Consider the following 26,605-nt stretch of genomic DNA (forward strand, 5'->3'; position numbering starts at 1 on the left):
TCCAGAGATACATTCAGAGATTATATGCCCATCTAATTCTCTCTCTGATTAATTGAAACATAGATTTTCCATTTTAATTCTTCGATTGATCTGAATAAACTCTGTTTGTTTCCTTCCTAAGAATGCAAGTTTGTCATAACACCATAGGAAATTCAAGTTGGAATGGGACTTGTGGGAGTTGAATAAAACAACTTTAAACATCTCTGATGGGCATTTCTGTCCTTGGGAGTGTCTTTGATCGATCGAGAGACTTGCTCAGCCTCTGTGTGGTGTTTATGTCAAAAACAATGACGTGTTGCATGATGCCAGTCTTTATTCAACCAGCATAACACAACTGATCCATGTGGATATTGGTGGCCACCTGCCAATTCCACTTGGACCCCCACCATTGTTTCTTTTCAGTTTTTCAGTTTCCTTAATTGTAGCAAAATTTACTATTTTTAGCAGTTTTTCAGGTCCTAAACTTCCGGAGCAATTTTGAGGCCTTAAACAATGTTTTTTTGGCAATCTATTGTCATCGTTTTTAATAAGAATGTCCTTTCCGTCGTATTCCTCAGAGAGATCTTTCTAATGGGGTATCATGCGCGTCAAACAGATATAATATCACCAAGTCGCGACCCAAGTTGGTTGTCCAACTAACCCCAACGGGGCCCATAAACTCTTGGCGTTACATCTCCTCGAGTTAGGATTTTGATTGTTTAGGGTTTGCTCTTATTGTTCAATAATAAAAAGGCCCTTGAGCCTCATGTAACACGGTTCAGAGGCATGTAGCCACCACATCTCTGCTCAGGGATAAGCTACCATCCCCCCGAGCTAGTTTATTTCCATTTCTGTCACTAGGCATATTTCAGTATTTTACATTAATGAAATGAAGTATTATTTCTACTACATCTCTATATTTATGGTTAAATCTGTAATTATTTGCATTCCTGTTTAAATATGGATCAGTGGTATCAGAGAGGTCTGCTCTTTCTCTATTTTCTTGCATGTCCCCAACGAGGTCGGGATATAAGGAGTTAGGGCTTAAAATGGTCGAACCTTCGCAAGACTAGCCTTGCAAATCCCAGGACCTCCCATGGCGGATGAAAAGAAAGACGAGGGGGGCAGAAGATCCTAACAAAATCTTGCTTGAAGAGGCCCTTGAGCGATAAAGGAACGTGATGATGGACAACTTTGCCCAGATCCTTCAACGGCTACCCAGGGGCGACACATATACTTCCAGCAGCTACTCTGGGAGTGCCACACCCTTTAAGGTACAAGTTAACTTTGACATTCCCACATTTGAGGGTCAGATAGATGCAACGTTCTAGATAAATAATTAAATCTGCTAGAAGGGTATTTTTTTCTGTTCATGATTTTTCTGGACGGGAAAAGATTACTTTCGCTCTTCTCAAATCCGTCCCCCACGTCAAGGACTGGTGGGAAACCTACTGCGAGCAGAAGGATGAAAGTACGGCCTCACTGTTTTCAGCCGCACCCACTTGGAATTCATTCCAGGATGCCATCAAGGAGTAGTACTACCCTGTCAGAAGCTATGAGGATAAATACATAAAGTGGACCACGTTGTGGCAGGGAAGGGACTAAGACGTGCTGGAGTTTACCAATATTTTTCATACCCTTCGCACAAAGTTGGGTATCAAGGATGTTGAGCATCATTTGGTACTCAAATACCGCGACTTCCTACACAGGTACATCCAGGACGAGATGGAGTTCCGAGACATCTCCTTGCTCGGCGGCACGACGTACTGATACGATGTTAAGATCAAGCAGAAGTTTAAACAGAAGAAGCGAGACTTTGGATCTGCGAATCCAAAGCAAGGGAAAGGTGCCCCCAAACCACATAATAAAGGACAAAGCCAAGGCGGGGTGGCCGAGGACAACCCACCAAAGCCGCAAGCAAATAACAACATCGCGAAGCCAAAGAAGGACACATGAAAGTGGTGTGAGTTCCATAAGAGCTCCACTCACAATACAAGTGAGTGTCGGGCCAAGTAGTCACTAGTGGTCGAGCTAAAGGCTTCAGAATCAGATGCATGTTCCAACTCCGAGTCAAAACCCGACAAGGGTAATGACAAAGGGAAGCAGATTATCGATGCAGAGCCCAACGCCATCGTTGCCACCACGAAGATCCAGAAGGAGGAACCCGAAGATCCAGAGGAGGAGGAGCGCCTCTTCCACTCCCAGATGTGGGTAAGGGTTCCCCGCTACAGTTCATTATCGACAGCGGGAGCCAAAAGAACCTCATTTCGGAAGAGGTCGTGAAGTGGCTAGGCTTACCGACCACAACACATCCCCAACTGTACACCATCGAGTGGCTTCACCAAGGACGGGATCTTCGCGTGAGCCAGCAGTGTCGCCTTCCATATAACATCAAGCCCTTCACGGATGAGGTATTATGTGACATTGCTCCCCTTGATGTTTGTGATGTATTATTAGGCCAACCATACTTGTGGAAGTGACATGTTGTGTATGAATCAAGGCCTCGTGTTGTTATTGTTACTTTGGGAAATAAGTTGTACAGGATACCGGAGGTAGCACCGCCTACCACCATCTCTTTGGTTACTGCAAAACAATGTAGTAAGCTCATTTCCAAAACCGGGAAATTTGTTTTCCTGATGATACGCCCTCAGGGAAAGAAGAAGACGGTGGCCACGACCTCCAGACAGGGCCCCTCTGCACGACAACTACAGATGGACAAGGTCGTGGAGGAGTACGAGGACATCTTCACCTCCCCCGCAGGGGTTCCTCTGCACTGCCAAGTCAAGCACTCCATCGATTTGACCCCAAGTGTGTCGCTGCCCAATGGACCAATCTATCGGCGCTCCATTTTGGAGAACGATGAAATCAAGAGGGAATCCATCTCCATGGATTACATGTTGGGATTTCCTTCTACTAAGCATGGTAGCGACTGTGTTTTTTTGGTCGTTGACAAGTTCTCAAAGATGGCCATTATGCCGGCTTGCAGGAAGAATATCACAACATAAGCCATTGCTAAACTCTTCTTTGAACGAGCGTGGGTACACTTTGGGATCCCATAGTCATCTTAGATCGAGACAACAGTTTCCTCAATACATTTTGGTCCAGTCTCTGGTCGATGCTGGACACCAAACTCATTAAGTCCACAACCTTCGATCCCCAAACTGATGGCCAGACAGAGGTTGTCCACATGATGATTGTATACATTCTGCGCATGTACAACTTAAAGCATCCATGCACATGGGATGAGGGCTCTCCACATCTCGACTGGCCACAACCTTTTCAGGTGGGCTTGGGATTCTAGCCACTATGTCCCATTGATGTGGCCATGCCATTTCTACTCAGGTATATTCGGCTCATGTCTAGACAGATAAGGAAAATAGATTCATTGAGCACATCCAACATATCCACCAGTAGGTCCACGACATTTTGTAGAAATCAAATTCCAAGTACAAGCAGCGACATGATCAACATCGAGTGCCACACAAGTTTCAGGTGGGCGACAAAGTCTGGTTGAATTTGTAAAAGGAACACCTTACCAGAGCCTATCAGAAACTCAGACCACTCTGATATGGTCCTTATACCATTACCAAGGCTGTGGGAGACAATGCATTTGAGCTCAACATTCCCCCATTCCTTGCCCTGCACCCAATGTTCAATGTGGACCGCCTTTGGCCATACTTTCCACCATTATTAGACACATCCGACATTGTAGAACAGCTCACACCATTAGAGTTAAATCTAGATTGCAAGGAACAAGCTGCAACTGAACGGATCATGGACACGCAGATCAAGCACACTCACCAGAAAAACATCCAACTCTATCGAGTTGTCAAAGCAGGCCAACTCCTTCACCAGGGCAAGTGGCTCACCAGGGACCAAGTTCAACAGAAGTTTCCTCATCACATGGAGGAAATCAATGCAATGGGGACCATTGCTTCCTAAGGGGGGAGGAATGATCCATGTGGATATTGGTGGCCACCCGCCAATTCCACTTGGACCCCCACCATTGTTTCTTTCAATTTTTCAGTTTCCTTAATTGTAGCACAACTTACTATTTTTAGCAGTTTTTCGGGTCCTAAACTTCCAGAGCCGTTTTGAGGCCCTAAACGACGTTTTTTTGGCAATCTACCGCCAACAATTTTTTGTTAAAATTGTCTTTTCCGTCATAGTCCTCAGAGAGATATTTCTAATAGGGTATCATGTGCGTCAAAGTGAGCCCGGGAAGTTGGTTGTCCAACTAACCCCAACGAGGCCCATAAACTCTTGGTGTTACATCTCCTCGGGTTAGGGTTTTGGTTGTTTAGGGTTTGCTCTTATTGTTTAATAATAAAAAGGCCCTTGAGCCTCATTGTAACACAGTTCAGAGGCATGTAGCCGCCACATCTCTTCTCAGGGATAAGCTACCATTGCTCGAGCTAGTTTATTTCCATTTCTGTCACTAGGCATATTTTAGTATTTTACATTAATGAAATGAAGTATTATTTCTGCTGCATCTATGTATATATGGTTATATCTGTAATTTGTTGCGTTCCTGTTTAAATCCAGATCAACAACTCAACACATGTATGAATATTTTGTAACACATATATTTTTAAGAAATAGACAGGTATGAAGTTTTTCTATATTTGTGATCGATTGGTATTCCATGTAATGAAATGATGAAAAAAATGTGTTTTCTTATATTAGATTAGTAGATATTCGAATAGGTTAAATAGTCAACAACATCTAAACCTTAGATTATTTGTTTTGAAATATATGAACAAATGGAAGGTGGATGACCCGACACCGATCCACCCGCACGGTTATATGGAGAACATGAGCAACGTGGACGAGGTGGATCCCTGTGCTAGTGGGACTAGTGCGTGGATATAGAGATTAAAGTCTAAAATAATTTTCATTAATACCTACAACCTAACATAGGTTTTTTTAACCTATAGCTTCTATGTTTCCAATTTCCTTTTTTTAAAGTAATATTTAAAAAATTATATATATTCCATTAGAAGAAATTAAAATAAATTTATCCAAAAAGACTATAAAGGATATTTTAGCTAAACATTACCTTAATCTAAGAGCTAACACAACCTTACCTTACCTTAGTCATACATGTATCTAAAAAACGTACATTAAAATTGTTCAAAAACATAGTCCCTCCTATAATGTTTGACTCAGGGCTCGATTATTTGACGAGACCAAATCATCCTCCATGTTCTTAATTCTAACATGACTTATTTTCAATTTTCTTGTATAGGCCTCTCATACCTCTCCTTCAATACCATCCAAATCTAGGAAGTTTTCTTTCTTCCACTCTTGATGCCATATACATTAGAATTCTAGGGAGGTTGCCTAATCTAAGCTATAGTTGTTTTCAAGGACTTTATAATCTTCTCCACTTCCAAACCTAGGAAGGATTAGCTCCTACCCATTACTCTTTCTCCATTACCAACTTCCCACAGTAGCCAATTCTGCACAAGAGGGAAGGTTTGGACAATGGCATTCCAACATATCAACAAACTATAATGAGTATTCTTGGATTATCTTCTAATGAATTAGGCTCAATGTATTTTTAGAGGATAACTTGGCTTCACATACCCTTATTTGATATGAGCCTCCATATGCATCTATCTACCAAAGCCTTCCCAAAATGACGCATATTCTTAAGCCCCAACTCCTTCACCTTCTTAAAAATCAACTTCTTCACCACCTTCGATTTTTAAATATGTTAATGTTCCAACATCTGCATTTTCCCTTCTTACAATGAAGGCTAATAAATGAGCCAATTTCATAGAATAAGTATTTTTTTATCTCATTTTTATAATAGAGTATGGAATATTTAATTTTCAAACTTATTTTCATCTAAATGATTTTCTGAGAAGTCAAAGTACATGCTCCAATACTAATGCTCAATATGTAGCAAAGTTTCTCTTTAGTCAAGTTAAATTAAGCATATGATTTCAATCGTCAAATTATGTTAGTCACTTTCTTAATGATAAATCAATTTATGCGTTTTTTGTTCCACTATATAGAAAGCATGGATTTTCATTGGAGTTTAAAATATATTATTTTTGTAGAGAATGACTAGAATATATGTGCATGGCCATGACATACAAAGCATTTACATGTCCATAATGTTCATGACAGAAGACATGAAATGATTATGACATTAATCTCTTTCAAAAGAAATTAACATTTATTTATTCATTGTGTAATTACTCTCGAAAAACTCATTAGCTTGTTGCCTGGTTAGGGCTCCACTGTTAAGCACCAACAATTGCGGCTCCCTCTCTAGCACAAGTCTGACCCTTCTACCCTCCAAGATAGAGGTCATGACCCTCTTGTGGTTGTCTACACTGAGCTCGACCCCTCTGTAGTGCTACAAGGAGCTTGCAGTCTGCTTAAACAAAGAAGTTGCCACCCAAACCTTCTACAAGATGACCCAAAATTACTCCATCAAACTCGGTCCCTGCATCTGATCATTTCGACCCCCAAAGAGTCACCCAGAAGCGCTCTAACTGCCCTCTTCTACCTTCGCTGGGATATGCCCTGATTTGTGGCTCAAACAAATAGAAACATGCTCTTCGTCCTCCTTGCTTGGTCTCCTAGGGGTGCGACCAACTTCAGATGAGAATTTGCTATGTAACGATGCATTTAAATGTGTTGAATGAAGTTTGAGGTCACACTTATTTATATGAGTTGATGTGGCTCAAAAGACATGATTGTTAGGTTTCATGAACCTACATGATGGTGAGGCCAATCTTGACAATTTTCATATGTGTGGGCTTCACTTCAAAAACATATTTCTCCTTGTCCGATTTGGGTGATCCTTAGGTCAATTTTGGTCCTCTCGAAAACAGGCATTCAATGAAATAACTATCTCCATCAAATGAGTTGTCCAAAGTGGAATTTGGCTCTAGTTACACAATTTAACAATTTTTAATAGATAAGTAAAATAAAATATTGAACAACTTCTATTATATTATTGTGGTTGTTACTACTCCTAGTCACTAGTAGTAGATATTGCAAGAGTTTTGAACTACGAAAACAAAGAGATACACTAGCTTACAAAGACAAACTCCATTGTAGTTTTCACAGTGAATAAATGACACCTATAGCTTGCCTTTTTCCAAGTGGAAATGCTCCAGACTAATTTCCCTGTTGTTGATAATTTCCATATGCATAAGGAACATAACGATACATATTTGGACTAAATCTACATTTCCTATTCAACTAAGATAAACTACAAATATAGGCCATGACCACATGGTCAAAAGTGTGTTGCAAGCAAGCCCATGTGTGTCTGTCCTTTTCAAAATGTCGATACAAACTAGATAACATGTAATACAAAGCCCAATCCTCAACTCATACACAATATTCAAGATAGTAACTTAGCTGCCAAGCCTAGATGTCTTCTTCAACTTAGATGTTGGAAGAAAAAAACATTTTTTTCCCATCCATGACCAAAGTAGGTCAATGCGACTAGAATACATAAATAATAAAAGCAAGATGAGTACCTAAAAGAGGCAACTCCTTAGAGAAAAGTTACCAAGGGGTTCAAGAGAATCCCAAACTGAGAAGATAGGTCAAGAAGAAGCAAAAGAAAAGAGACAGATTCAAAGAATCCAAAGTTATTTTGGAAAATATACTTGACAAATGACTTCCTTTGAATAGGTAGGTTGTCGTGAACAAACATGTACATGTTGCTGAATATGTACAGGAGAAAAGCCTACATATGTTGAACACAAATTTTGAGTCTAGAAGGCTAGGATATAGAAATGAACAACCATGGGTTGAGGAAGTTATTTGAGAAGCAATGAAGTTCTGGACTCTAATGTGTTTTAGATCTTATTGTAATATTTCATGTCATTGATGGTTCAAAATTCATAATAAGTTGTTTAATTGTTAAACTAAGACCCACTTGACATTGTTTTGTTTTTTTAAATGTGTTGCCATTTGCATTTGCAATATGTGATGAAATACTCTGTGCAACCCATGTCACCACGAGTTGAACTATGAGACAAATTGGAACTTCTAGTAACATGAGAGCTACATGTCCGTGGACAATAAATTGTAGTACAATAATAAAACCACATAACTTGCAAACATTTTGCAAGTTCAACAAAACTATATATAGTTCACAAACATTTTGCACTTAAAATTTATTGATTATGATCGTGTTCACCTTCATTTTTCACAAACCAAACAATCTCCTGCAAGTTATGGACCAATGTTGCACTAATTTTTATCGGGATAATATCAGCGCGAGGAAAAAATCGTAATAATCGGGAAAAAATCGTTTGGTACAAAAATATTCATTTTTCTCAATTTTTTTAATATCTAAACCATCTACAACATAAAATAAATACATTAACACATAAATATGATAAAAGAACTAATATATAAGATGTTTAATATCATTTCTAGTGCTAAAATCACACATAACAATGAATCATGTCCTGAATAGTAAGTCCTGACTCCTGAGTCCCAACTCAGCCTCAAAATATCAACAAAAAATATAATAATGTATCTCATGAGCCATAATGTCATATACAATGAAATGAACAAAATAACTAAAGTCTAATACTATTGATTTCCTCTGCCCCTCTTGCGAGAAAATGCCACAACTTTCCCTTTCCCTCTAGATGTAGATGCTGGTGCTGGTGGAGTTGGCAGTGGAGTCTGCTGTGCTCTAGAAGCTGAAGAACTAGAAGTAGGAGCTGTACGAGGTAGACCACATCCTCTACTGGTGGCAGGGGTAGCCCGGGCAGGTGGTGTCACCTCCTCCTCCTGTTGCTCCAACTCCTCCTTCTCCTCCTCCTCCTCCCCCTCCACTACATCCTGCACTAACCAATCATTAGCAGACTCCATGAGAGGCCTCTTGGCCTCAACCCTCCATGCAGCAGTGGTGTCAATCCCATCCAATGAGATGTAGCAGTGGTGTCAATCCCATATCAGGTGTCCTCTCAAGTTGCCTCACCCACAATAGAAGATTTTAGTAGACGTAGACCATGTCATTAAGTCGTTGGGACTCCAACTTGTACAAAGATCATGAAATAATAATTAATAATTATAAAAAAATATTGTTTAATGAATTCAAAAATTTATTTGGAAATTTGCAATATTTTAAATTTTTAAGTGTTAACTTGTTGCGCTTCTTGTTGTGTATTTTTCAAATACACTCCAGTTGCGCTCACATCCTAAGGAGCTACATGTTTGGCTGAGGGTTCGAATGACAAGCTTTCGCAGAAGGGGTACCCTGGCACCATACATTCTCCACCATGCATCTACAACAAAATTACAAATAAAATTTTAAATAAACATAAGAAAAAAATGGAATTTGAAGAGACAATGAAATTTGAAACAAAGTTACAAACTAAAAAATACCTGGAATTTTAATCGTCCTATCAGTCACAGCCATGTCAAAGCCAAATGTGCCACCTACCATCCTATATGTCTCAATTTCTTTAGAGATCTCTATACGTTCTACTAGAGATCGCACCATCTTCTGGACACAGGATAAGAATCCATCCATGATCTTAGCATCAAATACAAACCCACATGCGTAAGAAAATGCGGGGTTCAGGGAAATCCTAGCAGCATGATTGGGATGATGGAGTGTGTTGTTCCATCGCTCATCAATCACTCCCTATAGGAGGAGTTGCCTCTGAAACCCCTCATCTCCCTTATCATCATAGTAGGCCTGAATGGCTTCTTTGGCCCTGTCCATGGCCTCATACAAATAGCCCATTGCGGGCTTCTCACCATCAACTAACCGAAGAACCTTTACCAAAGGTTCAGTAACGACGCACACCTCCTGCACTCCCACCCAGAAGTCTTCCTGGTATGAAACTAGTCTGCATACGGCCTCTCCCTCTGGTTTGCGGCTCATTGGAAAAGCACGCCACTCCTCTGAAAGAGACATTCTCTTCACATCCCACATAGAATTCAAGAGGGATCGAAGAGATATGAAACTGGTGGTAAACCGTGTAATGGTGGGGCGCACTAACTCTTTGTTGTTGGTGAATCTTCTCATCAAGCTAAGCACAAATGTATGGTTATATATAAATTTTGTAATGCTTTTGGATGACTCAACAATATCTTTGACAAATGGAATTTTCCCTATGTCCTCCAACATCAAATCAATACAGTGTGCAGCACAAGGTGTCCAAAATATAGTAGGATGCCTGTCCATAAGCATCCTTCTAGTAGCAACATAATTTTAAGCATTGTCCGTTATGACTTGGACAACATTTTCTGCACCCACCTCCAAAATAAACACATCTAGCAAATCACATAAAGTTCCCGCATCTTTGATTTGTGCAGATGCATCAACAGATTTGATAAACATAGTCCCCTTGGGACAACTAACCAAGAAGTTTATAAGGGTTCTCCCCTTTTGGTCAGTCCAACCATCTGACATCACAGTGCATCTTGTTTGTGCCCATGATGCCCTAAAATCCTCCAATCTTTTGGTGCAATCAAGCTTTTCATTTTGAAGAATCTGACCTCTTAAATCATGATAAGAAGGGATTTTGTACCCTAGGCCAACAATTGCAATAGCATCAATAGCAGGTTGGAAAAATGGATTATTACTTACAATGCTGAAAGGAATATCACTCCAAAGGAGAAATTTTGCCAGCAACTTGTCAGCTTGTTCTTTCTCAATTTTTTTAGCATTGAACTGATAGATGGCCGTGAACCAAGTGTGGTTCAAGGAACAAAAAATGATGAGGCAGCTACCGGATTGGCTGATGCTGCAGTAGAACCAATGCCACTTGCTTGTTTAGCTGACTTTTTTAATTGCCTTTTCACTTCTTCTTTGGCCTCTCTATTTTGGTCTAAAGTTTCCAATGCTTTCATGGCTCTTTGGATGAGTTCAGGATTTGTATTTTTGCAAGGCTCTACGTCAAATTCAGGGAATTTTGCAAGGTGATACTTCAATCTGCACACCCCCCAGGACATATGTTGCCAACACAACTTGCAAGTCAAGTTTAGTCTATCATTCGGAGCATCAGGTTCACCAAATTCCCAGAAAGGGTCCAATTTCCTTGGCATGTTTGATTTTGAACTTTGAAGTTGAAAACTTGAATGGTGTTTCGGTGAAGTTGTGAACCTATGGGAAAATAAGGATTACAATTTAGTATTTACAAGTTACAAACTTACAATTTAGTATTTTACTATTTACATTGTACAAAAACTAAAAAAAAATTACATACAATTTAAGAAACCCCATTCCAAACCCAACCAAAAAAACTAAAAAAACAATACATTGGACAAATGTCAAAAACCCCATTCCAAACCCAACCAAAAAAACTAAAAAAAAATTACATTGGACAAATGTCAAAAACCCCATTCCAAACCCAACCAAAAACATTGAAAAAAAACAAAAACAAAGTTTCAAAACAATGAAAACAAAAAACATTGGTGCCCATACCATTTTTATGGAGATAATCGGTCTCCTCCTTAGCACACTCTTTGATTTTCTCCTCCACGTAGTTGATTTAGCTCCAAAATGGCAAGATCTCCAAGCCTCTCCAACACTCCAAGTCTCCAAACCCCTCTGCGCGCTCTGCTGTCCAAATGAATAAACAAAAATCGTGTTTTTCCCTTTTAAAATTGCGCTGCCCGAGCCACAATTTTTTTTTTCTCTCGAAAAAATCAGCCATAAAAAAACCCGAGTATTAACCGCGATTTTGTCGTTTTGTTTAAAAAATCGCGAGTAAACGATAATATCGCGATTTTAACAACACTGTTATGGACAACCATGTTCACAATTTTTTTTATCAACCTACCAAAATGTAAATCAACACAAATTATATGTTTGCAATATATATAGCGATAACCTTGATGTAGAATTATAAGCAACATTTACCTAAAGATTTGCCCTGGTTCGGCTTGCAGAGAACAAATATGGGGAGGATAATTGAAAGTTTCTATCATGTTTAAAATTGGAATCCCAACATATAGTTTCGTGCATTTTGAGCATGACATAATCGACTGCATACCTAGATTGGATGATGAGATTAGTCACATACTAAATTTATGGGTAAGTTGTGTGAGGGGAAGTGCTTAGTTGTGTAAATCTAAGGATTTGTCACAATCGAGATGACAATCCTTTTCTTCCAAAAGGGATAAGTAGTTGCAATGCTCAACACTACCAAACTAATAGGAAAGCAAAGAGCGCACACACATCCTGTGGCCCAAAATACAACAAGGCGACATTTGAAACCTAAAATTCTATTTGAGACACATGTACAACAAATACTATGGGAAAACACAATGCTTTGATGGCAACATGGAAAGTAAAATACACACATCACTTGCAACTGGGATAACACTACAATAGTAAAACTACAAAACTTGCAAATTAACAGGAGCGTCTACCCATAAGAAGTAGACATGTGTAATGCAAAAAAGGTATTCCAACATGCCTACAAACCCAAGACAATACACTCATCAAAGAAAAGACACACATATATATACTCATGAATATCTGGCACATTTTTCATCTCCACATTGAACACTGTCACGATTTTAATCGTCTCATAAACGGGAATAACAAAATCCCAGCTTATCGTCTCTGATCACTTCAGAAGCGACAATCGCAATAGAGTGCTTTTGAAGACGAATTTGGTTGTTTCTTGATCTTTTCTAAGAGTTCGAAGCACCCAACTAAATAATAGTAGACACAGACAAATCAAACTGCCTTATTCTTTGCAACTGAATAATACTAGACGTAGACAAATCAAGATCACCATCGTGGAGGGGCTTATTGTGCTCAAAATGGGGGCATTATTGGCACCTGCAAATCTCTCAAGTTTTGGAGATCAATGCTTGGTAGTGGAACCCCTTGTTTCTTACACTGCACAAATCGTTCTCGGTGGTGATGGTGGCTTCTAAAATCGACAGTGCCATGCGAATTGTTTTCATCGGTCTCGACAGTGTTCTCGGGGGTTTCAGCAGTGATGGGGTTTTAGATCAACGACTTAACACAATCCAATCGTCTAACAATTGATCGGACGACGCATAGTGACAACAGGAGGGGAGTTCGTCCAAGAGGGGAAAGCCTTACGGCATAATAAATCAGCCTAGATCCATTTAAACTCCGGATCTACCAACTGTCGAGAGAGATCAAATCTCTTTTCATTGTAAAAAAAGTTTTCACCTCAAGAAATTTGATCCTCTCACCACTTAGTAGATCCAAAATTAAATAGATTTAAGATTGATTATTTTTTCCTATTAAACAAAAATACATTTGAAATTACCTTGTAATAACATTGAGTATCAAGAATATTCTGCCCATTATTTTTTTTGCTAATTAAAAATATTTAGTAACACGGAAAGCCTTAAAGTAGATTATAAATTTCAATGACAACAAGCCAAATTCTCGTGAGTGCGTCAACTGCAATATAGGTAGGTGGAAGATGTTGGTACGAAAAACCCTTCGTTATAAAGTTTAAAATGGTGAATCAAGGATGTAAGTGTGCAATGTAACCAGTCAATGAATCAAAGGATGTAAGTTTTCAGCGTTTCGATTGAGTGGAGCCCAAATTTATCCGTAGGTATTGATTCATGTATATCATGTGACTTTCAAAGAGTCGTACATAAAAAGCACAAATGCAAGAACGCTCAACAAAACAGGATTAACTTAGTAAATTAACTTGTGTCATGGATAGGTGAGTACGACAGAGCTTGACTCTGGGCCGACATCAAGCGGTGGAGACCAATTAAAAACACAGGGACGGCAAACTGACTGGAGGGGCCCGGATGGCAAACGATATTTGTTAACACCGTTAACATCACTACTACTTTCACTCTACTCTCTGCCTCTCTCTGTTTGTTACAGCAAAAACCAGGAAGGAAGGCGTTGTGGGGCAGGCTTTTTGCTTTTGTATGTAGCCGTTGGACAAGTGGATACCGGCTTTTGCTTTTGCTTCCTCGCCCCTCTATTAAAACCCTTCTACAGCCTACATTTCTGAATCCCGTGACAGCCGAGATGGTTTTCGGAATTCATATCGCACTCATGCTCTTTTGGATTTGAAGGTATTCAATTTCATTTTTCAAAACAGTTTTCCTTTCCTTTTTCTTCTCTGGACCTCATATTTTGTTGTTCCTGTTACGATGTGTTTCTATTTAATTCATGTGCGTTTCTGCTCTTCAATTTTAAATTTTCTCTTTATCTTTGTTTCTACCGATCTTGTTTTCTAAATGTTTCTCCGGGATGGGATGGGATGAGGTTTCTGGATTTTTTTTGCATTTGTTCCATTTTTTTTGAGTTTTTCCAATATTTAAAACCCCACAGGCACACATTGAGTTTTTCCAATATTTGGAACCCCAGAATCACATATTTGCAGCTGCTCGTATGGTATGCTATCAAACCTCTGAGAACCAAGCTAACGATCCTGGATTCATCGCTCAGTCAGCCTCCAGGTAAATAAGTTTCACTCTGCTTCATTTCATAGTAAGTTACATAGAAGGGTTTCTGGATTAATTTTGCATTTGTTCCATTTTTTTGAGTTTTTCCAATATTTGAAACCCCACAGGCACACATTGAGTTTTTCCAATATTTGGAACCGCAGAAGCACATATTTGCAGCTGCTGGTATGGTATGCTATCAAAGCTCTGAGAACCAAGCTAACGATCCTGGATTCATCGCTCAGTCAGCTTCCAGGTAAATAAGTTTCACTCCTCTTCATTTCATAGTAAGTTACATAGAAGGGTTGGGGAGGACTGAAGGTACAGGGTGCATAAATCTTTGTTTCCTTTCAGTGATTTTGTTTGCCGAAGCAGTGACATCGCCTTGTTCGATGATGGTGAAAACTATACTCCAAGGGTTGATGTCTTAGCGGTTTTCACTACGAGTCTTCTGAGGGCACTGAAAAAGGTAGGTAGTCTGCCTCTTCTTTCTCCTGGGTTTGAACAGGAGTTGACAGAACATGTGTATAAGTTTCTTTCAATGCTACATTTGTTTTGTTTCGCACACTAATAAATACTATCAATTAGATTTAGGTCCAACATAGCGGTTTTCAACAACTCATGTGGCACAGGACGACGCATGTTCGAATTAAATATTTCTATCCTTATTTATACATAGGCAATCAATGTATAAATACACCTCTTCGATATTTAAACATAGACAATAAATGTCTAAAGAATTAATTAGACAGTTGTTTTTCTGAACAGGGTTAATTAGATACTCCTGCGCATTTTTGGCTACTGGCGTTCATACTCTCTTTAGGGACTATACTCATCTTGATCAGTTAGATATCTTATCTTAACAGGGTTAATGAGACACCTCTTTGATATTTAAACATAGACAATAAATGTTTAAAGAATTATTTAGATAGTTGTTTTTATTAACAGGGTTAATTAGATACTCCGCATTTTTTGCAACTGGAATTCAGACTCTCTTTAGTGATCATATTCATCTTTTGCATTTTTCACTCCCGTGTTAATTATACCATAGTATCTTATCAGCTAACAAGGCACATGTTAGTTAAAGGAATGACAATTTGGGTTTAAGGCACAACTATAAATTTTTAAGTAGACAAATTCAACTCAATCTTTGTATAATTTTATTAGATTTCTAGAAAGGGAGATTGATTAGTTAGGTCCCAGACTGGAAATACTTTGACTGAACTATCTTATAGTATTACTTTACATCTTTTTTACTGGAGTCATCTAACGAGGCGGAGGAATTGCCTGGACGGCCAAAAGTGGCCGGAGTCCGGGCAAAAAAATTTCAAAAAATCTTGTAGATACAGTGTTTGAATCGTGTTTTTGATGGTGGAAATGGATTCAGCACCATCAAAAACGTCTAGAACACTTAAAATTTTGAAGTTTAACAACTATAACTTGGATTTACAAAAATCCTAGCCAGATTTTCTCTAAATATAACCAGAATTTCTATAACTTTCCGGGCAACTCCTCTGCCTCGTTAGACTACGTGCTTTTTATTTCATTTCACGTGAAGCAGTGAGTACTAGTCACTTAGGTGACTATATTCATTTGTTTCTATTTTTAAATAGTGTGAGTTATACCATAGTATCTCATCATCTAATTAGGCACATCTTACTTAAGTGATGGCACTTTGGGGTTTTAAGACAACCTGACCTATAAATCTTTAAGTGGACAAAAGCTAACATTTTTATAGTTCATCATATTTTTAGAAGGGAAGAATGATGGGTTTGGGCCTGGACTTGAAATATTTTGACTAGACTATTTTAAAATATTACTTTACATCTTTTTATTTCATTTCATGTGAAGTGTCACAAGAAGTTTTCTTTTCTTAGCCAAACCTGGAGGCAAAATTTTGATTTACTTCAAACCTAAATGTAATAACTCAAATACAAGGGTAATTGTCCAGAGAAAAGGTTTACACAGATTGAAAAATTTCTAGTGCTCTTCTCTGATGCTGACAAAGTAACCTTAGGCTTAAAAGTTTTAATACATTGCATTGCCAGTGGTATTATACTATTAAAAGTTTTAATGCATTGCATTGTCAGCAGTATTGTACTATTTTTTATGACACTTTTGGAATTCTTTAAATTAGATCAGTTTTTGAATTTGTATGTGTTGAGAAATCAATGCAAGTAGATTAGGGTTTGATTCCTCTTTTTTGATAATTACTTGTGAGTTATGTTGGCTTCTTTTACTTATTTATTATCTTATCTTTCATCAAGCAATTACCATATTATGTGTGTATGAAGATCACAAAAACACAAGACACAAGATGTAGGCACTATGCCAGGCAAAACCCCTCTCGAGGGGAAAACCTAGTCAAAAATTCTCTTCCTCAATAGTTTCCTTTGAGACTCTTCAACCTATACATAGACCAAACCTTCCATCAACACCAAGTTAGCCCTTCCAGATCTTTGACCCTTTTGCAGCGACACTTCCACCCCAAAAACTTTGACTATGCAACAACTTACGACATTAGGTAGCAACTGGCAACAACCACGCTTGAAAGACTTTGATCTCCCAAACTAGGAAATGAAAGAGAGAGAGAGTACCACCAAAACTTCAATTTTCCTTTTTCTTTGAACTTGATCCAACTCACACTTCTTTTGACTTCCTTGACCCGCCTCGCACTTTTTCCAGCTTCACTAGAGATATTGAACTTGCTTGAGATGAGATCTCCTTCCTTTTATAGGTTCCAGGTGAGGTCGAATAGGTGCCCTTTAGGCCGACTTGATCTCCATTAGGCCGACTTGATGTGGAGGTTACGTAAATCATATTTTACTCAATAATAAATCTTTTTGCACGATTCCAAAGCCCAAGAAGGGTCTCTTTAATTGTACAATGACTTTATTAACTTAGAATAAGTCCTAGAAGTTCTCAATGGGGACTTTGACCTAAAGCATGATGACCCAAGCATGAAACCCATGCTTTAATAAAGTCATAATAATAATAATAAAAATTCTTTTCTTTATTCTTTTGACAAGTACATTACATGATGAGTCAAATACATTAATGAAGACTGAACCTAGTTACATTCTTCAACACTCCCTTTTAACTAGGGAGGTATTCATAATATACAAATATAATGGAAGATCTCAAACTATATGAACAATGAAGAGTTTAGGCACCGTAATGCCATGGACTAGATTCCTGACCAGGGCAATCTATCCATTGGTCTCTCAACAGTTTAGGCACTGTAATGCCACAGACTAGATTCCTGACCAGGGCAATCTATCCAAGTGGGACTAAGGTGGATTCAAGCTTTCAACCTCTCTAAGTACCATCAGGCTTACTTGCTAAGCACCAACCTAGGGACCTAGGTGCGTATCCGGGGTCGCAGCTCTATGACCAACGCCACTCTCCCTACTTTGGGACCTAGACATCAACACAAAGTGCCGGCCAGATGTCCTCCCGGGCAATGCTTCACTTGCAAAGCCTCAACAAATCTCTCTCGATCAAATTGATTGGTAACCAACATGCTATCAAAACTTCGAGAGATTTACCTGTACAAACACAACCCCAATCAGTAATACACTTTCAAATGTACATAATCAAATACAAACCTCCGAGGTCTTTTAGACAACTTGATGTTGCTTCTCAACTTTCTGTAGTAGGACTTGGAGTTTTCCCAATGAATCTTGACAGAAGATTCCTCAACCATGCAACTTCTTTTCCTACTTCTGATGCAGCAACATATTTCATAAATCGATTTGACTTTTCTTATCTTAGCAGCCTTTCAGAATACATCCTCCAATTTTCTTCTCTCACTCATGGCCTTCACTAAAACTTACGGTTGTTAGTCCTGGTCTAGTGCATGACACATGAAGTAGAGAACCATATCTGCCACTCCCTCTTAATCAGAGAGGATCTAATCATTCCCGTGCATGGAATATTCTCAACCATCCTCTTATTATAAGGAGATTTCTTTCATCCATGCTCCTTCTCAATCTAGGGAGATTTCTTTCATTCAAGCTCCCTCTTAACCTAGTGAGATTTCATCTAGGTTTCGTCTTAACTTAGTGAGTTATACTTCTTCTTTATGACATTGAAGAATCTTTCGTGGCTTCCATCCTTCTCATCAGAGTTATCATTACCATCACCATTCACATCATGCTTATCAGATCAACTTTTCTTTACGAACATCTTCATTATCTTGAAGATCACGTACCTACACAACTTAGATAGCAAGTACAACCAAACTTGTGGAAGCATGAAGTTAACCATATCAAAATCATGGAAGCATTCAACTTTATATATATCAGATGCCCAAACTCACAAGCAAGAGACACATACTCTTCAACATCTTGCTAGGGACTTTATCATAAACCATAGACTACTTTATCATAACAACTTTAATTACATCTAGGGTTTCAATATTTCTTCCAAAGGTATGACATACCCTACTACAACATATAACAAACCCTAGAAACAATTCAAACAAATATAGATCTACAAAGTATCTAACAACTTTCAGAATTTCATACAAACCCTAGATTTCATACATGAAATTTAGCAATCAAAACCAATCACAATGCGGTTAACAACATGACTAGCTTCCACTAGGGTTTGTTGCAAACCCTAGATTTTTTCAATCAAACATCAATCATAACTAGAACTCATATTTCAACAATCTTATACAAATCTGAAATTATCACATAGTCATTATATATTAGAGATTTGGACTTCTACTAAGGTTTAGCTACAAAACCCTAGAATTTACAAATACTATCATCCTAGAGAATCAAACTTCGACTAGGGCTTAGTTCCAAACCCTAGGACTCATGACCATCAACAATTAGGTCAACTCATACATGTAGGATTCCATCATCATGCACAAGCATATCATAACATGTGTTAGTCAAACCCGACTCCACAAATATCAATAAGAGTCAGACACATAACATACTAGGTTAGACTAGGGTTTGATCGGACAAACACACGCATGCCAGGGATTTCATTTCTAAGACATAATAAGGGTCTTGCTTATACACTCTACCAAACCCTAATGATCTAAGGTTTCGATACAAGACATAACAGAGCCTAAATTATCAATGCTTCAAAGGTTCAGAATTTCAGACATCACCATTCAACCCTAACAAGTTAGGGTTTCCATAACCATACCAAAACCCCAAACAAAACATCATCAAAGCATCAGTCAGTTATGTTAGAATTCATCAAATCATCAAACATTTTATTTCAACAATAACCCTAAGTAGGTTAGGGTTTCACACATGATCATCGACATACCCTTAAGTTAGGGTTTTCACAATGAACTTTTTTAGGGTTCCACAAGAGTAATCAAAGATATGAAGAGGGTAGACTTATCTAATGATGAATCACCCAATCAAGAATCTTTAAGATTCAGGGAAGTTAGACAAAAAGATGTTAGTAATAGATTATCAAGAATGAATATGGAGAGAGAAAAACTTGTAATTCAAAACATACCTCTTGTTTCTTAACAAACCTTGTAATTCCAATGCTTTGTCTTGTGAAGCCTTCTTCCATGTTCCTTGAGTATTCAACAAGTCTTTTCTAAACAAAAATATGACTAGATGTGATTAGTGTTTAATATAAACAAACTTAGATAAGTAAGGGAAACCAAATATAAAAGACAATACAAGGAGTAAGATACTTATCTTTGGAAGTTGGTAAGGGCTCCTTTCAAGCTTGAGGGATGCAAGGGATAGAGTCCCTAAGAGTTCCTAGCAAATATGTCTTTGACTTCGGGTCCTTCCATCATGTTCTTCTTTGGTGAAACTTCTTTGGCAAAGTTTGATTGATCCCTATCCCTTCTTTCTTGATTTCTTTGTACACTTCTTCACTTTTCCTTTTACTAGATCCAAGACTTTTCGAGGATGAGATCTATCCTCTTCTTCCAAGCATTGTAATTGAATGATTCTTCCAATTTGTTCTCTTCCTTTATTGTCCTTGAAGATAATAAGCTTCTTTCCATATAAGGTCTCCTTATGTGATTCTTTAATCAACTTCTTGAGGTTCCTTAGATTAATTTCAATAGATCCTTAAACTGTCTTTTCCTCCTTCTTCACCTTAACTCCATTCTGCGGCTTCAATGATGTTGATCCCAGACCTCTAATAGCATAACTTTTGTTGTCTCCCAATTCCACTGTATAAGAAGATGATTCCTTTGATAGAGTGTGAAGTTGTTTACTCTTCCCTAGATGCTTCACTGTCAATAATCCATGCATTATCATCATTAGGTGAACCTGTAAGTGTAGCCAAGAACCCTTGACTTTTGACCTTGTTGAATAAGTAGTGTAAGGTCCTTTTGATACTTGTAGTATTGAATCCCATTCTTATCATGGAGGGAGTAATCATTTTCCTTCAAGCCAACGAAGTGAGCTTCAATGTTTTTGACCTTAGCTTTGATACCATGTTGAGAAATCAATGCAAGTAGATTAGGGTTTGATTCCTCTTTCTTGATAATTACTTGTTAGTTATGTTGGTTTCTTTTACTTCTTTATTATCTTATATTTCATCAAACAATTACCATATTATGTGTGTATGAAGATCACAAAAACACAAGACACAAGATGTAGGCACTATGCTAGGGCAAAATCCCTCTCGAGGGGAAAACCCACTAAAATTCTCTTCCTTCACTAGTTTTCTTTGAGACTCTTTGTTAAAATTGGCAACTAGGCCCAAACTCCATGTTGGTCATCTTATTTATGGCAGTTGATATTTTTCTTGGATCCCTCTCATCGAGAGGTGTAGGATTGATCCAAAGATCATCTGATTCCGATTAGTATTCACGGAGTTATGAATTTATTTGTGTTATAAGACGATTCGTCAAGGTCGACCAACAACCAAATAAACCCCTCATGTGCTCAACATTTTAGTATAAAAGGAGCTGACTTGAGAGTCATTTTACACACAACTTCTTTCTCGATTTCTCTCCACTTGTCTTGGGTTTTAGTGTGAGAGAAATCTAGGAGGAAGTAGCCCTAACGCAGTCCTAAGGAGGGTGATCTAGCTCTCAACGCAGTTATGGAGGAGAGATCTAAACGTTGCCCTATGGAGCAGCCCTAATGCTGCCCTATGGAGAAGAGCTAACACTGCCCTATGGAGAAGCCCTAACGCTGCCCTATGGAGAAGAGTTAACGCTGCCCTATGGAGAAGCCCTAACGCTGCCCTTTTGAGAAGCCCTAACATAACCTAAGAAGAGGTATGCAGTCAAGAAGGGAAACAATGTAAGCCCTCAACGCAAATTAGAAAATGTTCTCTGCCCTAGATGGATGCCCAAGAACCTTAATGCAGTCTATGGAAGAATGAAAGCTCTAACCGCAGCAAGAGAGGAAGGATCTTAGACAGCGTGGAGGAGGCCCGAGTTCCTCAATGGAGGCCGAGTTAATTACTGGAGCAGTAGCCCGTTTTTGGGTCACTTTGGTGGAGGCCTAGAGGCTGTCTTGGATGCTGCAGACTGCTCTTGAGGGCCGAAGGCATGAGGAACTGTTTCGTGGGGATAGAACCCTTGGAAAGGGCTACAACTGCAAGGGATAGGCTTGCTGTAGCAAGCCGCAGTCCCTTATACACCTATAGGTCTACGTTAAGGATAACAAGGAGGGCGTAAGGGCTAGTTGTGACTGCTGGGGTATAACAAGCCAACGTGTGGTTTAGGAATGCTGGAGAAGGGTGATCATAGCCTTGGGACAGATGTTGTGAAGGCTATCCAGACAACTGTTAGAATACCCTTACCAATCCAACAATGTGGCAATCAAAGAATCCCCTAACAGTGAACTGATGTAAGTGCAACAACATGATATAATAAGGTGTGACAACATTGTAAAAAGGGTGCAGCACAGTGATGATGAACGCTGCAATAAAGTGCAGTATGAGGGACAACAAGCATGTAAGGGACAACAAGCATGCAAGGTATAACAAGCATGCAAGGGACAACAAGCAAGTTACAACAAGCATGCAAGGTACAAGAAGCAAACAATGAGACAACAAGCATGGACAACATGGTTCAACCATGGCACATGGGACAACAATGCAACATTAGGTGCATTAGTCATGAGGTGCAACATTGTGATGATGGGTGCAACATGGTGCAGCACGGTGAGGTGCAACATGATGATGAGATGCAACACGATGATAGGTGAAGGAGTCACCTTGGAGAATCAGTTGAAGTAGCATGTCTTCAACTGATCTCATTTATCATCTTCTTAGAGATGATCTATGCTCTTATCTAAGATAAGTCAAAGTGTTGACTTTTGTTGTAAATGTACTATCTCTCTCTCTGTTTGCTGGACTATTGAAGAACATATAAGAAGAATTGATCAAGGTTTCCCCACGTTGGGGTTTGTCCCTGGCTAGCGCCACATCTTGTGTCCTCTTGTCTTGGTTTGTCTTCTGCGATTTACATTTATGTTCTATCTGCAGTTTACTTTAATGCTGATGTGATTGCTAATTTGGAAAAGATATTGAGCTAACTGTGAAAATTGAAATAAATTGCTCTAAGCATAGAACATACCTAAAATTAACATGGTATTAGAGTTGAGGTGAAGATAATGCCCAAGCAAGAGTGAAAGAGCAATCACCGAAGACAGTTGGGAAAGGACAAAAGGATCAATGGGTTCCTCATCACTCTTCAAATTCGCCAAGGGTGAAGTCAAAGCAGAGAACATTATCAAAATGGCGCAGCGGAAGCTTCCTATGGCTTACCTACAGATCACTTCAATGGGAAGTTCGGATCTCAGGGTGAAAGGAAAGGCAGATGCCTTGTTTGCAATAAGTTCAGCCATTATGCGAAGGAGTGTCCGAGGTATGGACACATCACTTGATGATGATAACAATCATTCCAGGGACATCTTCAATGATCGGAGGAATGACAGGTAATGCAGGCCATCAAGGAAACGACCGACTCTTCAGAGAAAGCAAGGAACCCAAGGTATGAAGAATCAAATGTTGTTTCTAAGAAGATAAAGAAGTGTTATCTTGTATTGGCCCTCTCCTTCAGATTCTCTAGGAATCTGGCTTATTGATTGTAGTGCTTCAAGGCACTCCATTGGATAGAAGGGTGCTCTCTCGAATTTGGTAAGAGATGGAAACAATCATGGGATTATACTTGGAGCTGATGCCACTTATCCCGGAAAGGGTGTAGGAAATGTTTACCCCTCAATTGAATGAGGGTAACTCGATTCATTTACAAAATCTCTTTTATGTACCTGATTGCAAGAGCCTGGTGTCAAAGGTTTCAGGGCGGCATTCATCGATGAAAAGGTACGTGTTTGAAAATAGAATTTTCAAAGATGCTTTTAGTCATGGGTTCTGGGTTGGCAATTTGTATCAAGTTGCAGTATGGTCCATTGGGGACCATGTCAATTGACACATCTCATCTATAACATCGGAGGTCTATTATGGGTTCATACCCGATGTGAGTCAGATGGTGACAGGGATGCTTGAATTCAAGAAGAGCATGAAGGTACATGTCTGAGATGTACCGAAGGAAAATCTTACAAGGGGACCATTCCCCTCATGTAGCAGGTCCACAGGTTTGGAACAACCTGAGGGGTTTGAGATTCATGATCAGGAATCTCATGTGTGCAAGTGGAAGAAAGCCCTCTATGGCTTGAAGCAAAACACCCCGGGCTTAGTATGAGAGGATTGATAGCTGTGTGATGAAGCTGAGATTTACTAGGAGTGAAGTCGATCCAAACCATTGCTCGAAGGTTGTGGATGATAGACCTCTCATACCAACACCTTCTGAGGACGACCTATTTCTGACATGTGCAGACCCTCTCATTTGCAGAAGTAAGAGGGAGTTGGATTCCGGATGTGGAATGGTAAACTGCAAGCCCATGACTACCTCGAGGATCTTAACTTTCAGAAGTTATATGGTAGTGATGCCGGACTAGATTTGGGAAATGCCTTGGAGTTTCATTAACTTATTTGCATTGATGTTCTTGGTGAACTTCTGTCCAGACATATGTTTTGCAGTTAGCATGATGAGCTCATATATGGTGGAGCCTCACTGGATTGGTGCTAAGAATCTTCTAAGATATCTTCGGGGCATAATCTCTCGTGGATTGGGATACACTGCCGAAAGTATGAAGCTGCATGATTATTCAAATGCTGACTAGGTAGGCAGTGTGGAGGATCTCAAGAGCACTTCTAAGTGCTGATTCTCTTTGGGTTCTGCTCGATATCCTGTATGAGCAGGAGGTAGAAGATGGTTGCTTTGAACACCGTTAGGACTGAATAGATAGCTACGAGTATGACCTCGTGTGAAGTTGCCTGGTTGCAGGAGCTCTTTAGTGAGCTGTTTGTACACATGATGGATACCACAATGATCTTCTGTGTCAACCAGGGGGGATTCGATTTTTGAGGGATCCTGTATTCTATGATTGCCCCAGCAGATAGACATCATATACTACCTTATCAGGGATATGGTGCGTCAATGAGCGAGGAGGCTCCATCACATTGAGACTGATGTACAGGTCGCAAACATTCTGTCAAAGCCCCAGGGAAAGGTGAAATTTGTGGCTTTCTCGAAGGACTTGGAGTCGTTGATGTTGCATACATTGAGCTCTAGGAGCTCCGGGGGGCTTGGGGTACTACTGGAGCAACATGCGACCATAGGGCGACTCACACTCCCCTAATGGTGCGCTATGTACAGGGTGAATGGCTCAGCCTTCCCCTGTGATACCCCGAGGCGACTTAGGGATAGGATGATTGGTTCTCCTGTCGAGGCATCCTACCCATGCAGTCTAGGACTCATGGGAAGTACCTCTCATCTGATCAATGAGCAGGGAATTGGGGTTAGGGACCATAGTAGTACTATCGTTGGACGCAACGTTGTATCTACCGTACTCCCTATGCTAGGATGACCTCCATTGATTTGGGATCAATGAAACTGATCTGGGATTAGTATGAGTGGTTTGGGACACTCTCTTGTGATATTGATCTGGGATCAATAAAATTGACTTTGGATCAGTGGAGAATGGTATGAGACATTCTTGATCAATTCTTTTTCTTCATGGTTCAGCAAAGCAGAGCTCAGTAGAGCAGAGCAGTGCAGGGCACTGATGGCAGAGATAGTACAGTCGGACATATGGATCAGCGGATGGAGTTCTCCCTAGTTGAGAGGGAGTGTTAAAATTGGCAACTAGGGCCAAACTCCATGTGGATCATCTTATTTATGGCAGCTGATATTTTTCTTGGATCCCTCTCATTGAGAGGTGTAGGATTGATCCAAAGATCATCTTATTTAGATAAGTATTCATGGAGTTATGAATTTATTTGTGTTATAAGACAATTTGTCAAGGTCGACCAACAACCAAATAAACCCCTCATGTGCTCAACGTTTTAGTATAAGAGGTGATGACTTGAGAGTCATTTTACACACTTCTCTCTCGATTTCTCTCCACTTGTCTTGGGTTTTAGTGTGAGAGAAATCTAGGAGGAAGTAGCCCTAACGCAGTCCTAAGGAGGATGATCGAGCTCTCAACGCAGTTATGGAGGAGAGATCTAAACGCTGCCCTATGGAGAAGCCCTAACGCTGCGCTACGGAGAAGAGCTAACACTGCCCTATGGAGAAGCCCTAATGCTGCCCTATGGAGAAGAGCTAACGCTGCCCTATGGAGAAGGCCTAATGCTACCCTTTGGAGAAGCCCTAACATAACCTATGAAGAGGTATATGCAGTCAAGAAGGGCAACAATGTAATCCCTCAACGCAGATTAGAGAAGGTTCTCTACCCTAGATGGATGCCCTAGAACCTTAACGTAGTCTATGGAAGAATGAAAGCTCTAAACGCAGTAAGAGAGGAAGGATCTTAGACAACGTGGAGGAGGCCCGAGTTCCTCAATGGAGGCTGAGTTAATTACTGGAGCAGTAGCCTGTTTTTGGGTCACTTTGGTGGAGGCCTAGAGGCTGTCTTGGATGCTGCGGACTGCTCTTGAGGGCCGAAGGCATGAGGAACTGTTTCGTCGGGATAGAACCCTTGGAAAGGGCTACAACTGCAAGGGATAGGCTTGGTGTAGTAAGCCGCAGTCCCTTATACACCTACAGGTCTACGTTAAGGATAACAAGGAGGGTGTAAGGGCTAGTTGTGACTGCTGGGGTATAAGAAGCCAACGTGTGGTTTAGGAATGCTAGGGAAGGGTGATCATTGCCTTGGGACAGATGTTGTGAAGGCTGTCCAAACAACTGTTA

The 26,605-nt window shown here is 39.6% G+C and overlaps 2 long non-coding RNA genes across 12 annotated transcripts in view; one reads left to right on the forward strand and one right to left on the reverse strand.

Annotated features, from left to right (window-relative positions):
• Nucleotides 1-13,933, reverse strand: part of LOC149261157 (uncharacterized) — a 47,781-nt gene extending 33,848 nt beyond the window's left edge. Inside the window, exon 1 of the long non-coding RNA XR_016258396.1 lies at nucleotides 13,801-13,933. This is a non-coding gene — a long non-coding RNA (uncharacterized LOC149261157). The remainder of the gene's footprint in view (nucleotides 1-13,800) is intronic.
• The window catches only part of LOC149261160 (uncharacterized), a 58,849-nt gene continuing 45,851 nt past the window's right edge, over nucleotides 13,608-26,605 (forward strand). The window contains exons 1-5 of one of the 11 annotated variants that reach the window (XR_016258387.1): nucleotides 13,608-14,016; nucleotides 14,276-14,403; nucleotides 14,517-14,644; nucleotides 14,743-14,857; nucleotides 14,977-15,189. This is a non-coding gene — a long non-coding RNA (uncharacterized LOC149261160). Of the gene's footprint in view, nucleotides 14,017-14,275; nucleotides 14,404-14,516; nucleotides 14,645-14,742; nucleotides 14,859-14,976; nucleotides 15,190-26,605 lie in introns of those variants that run through there. The other 10 variants (XR_016258378.1, XR_016258379.1, XR_016258377.1 and 7 more) reach the window with 10 other exon arrangements.

Source organism: Pinus tabuliformis, chromosome 6, assembly GCF_031772625.1.
Source record: "Pinus tabuliformis cultivar Carrire ecotype Pingquan chromosome 6, CPIR1, whole genome shotgun sequence".
Classification (NCBI taxonomy): domain Eukaryota; kingdom Viridiplantae; phylum Streptophyta; class Pinopsida; order Pinales; family Pinaceae; genus Pinus; species Pinus tabuliformis.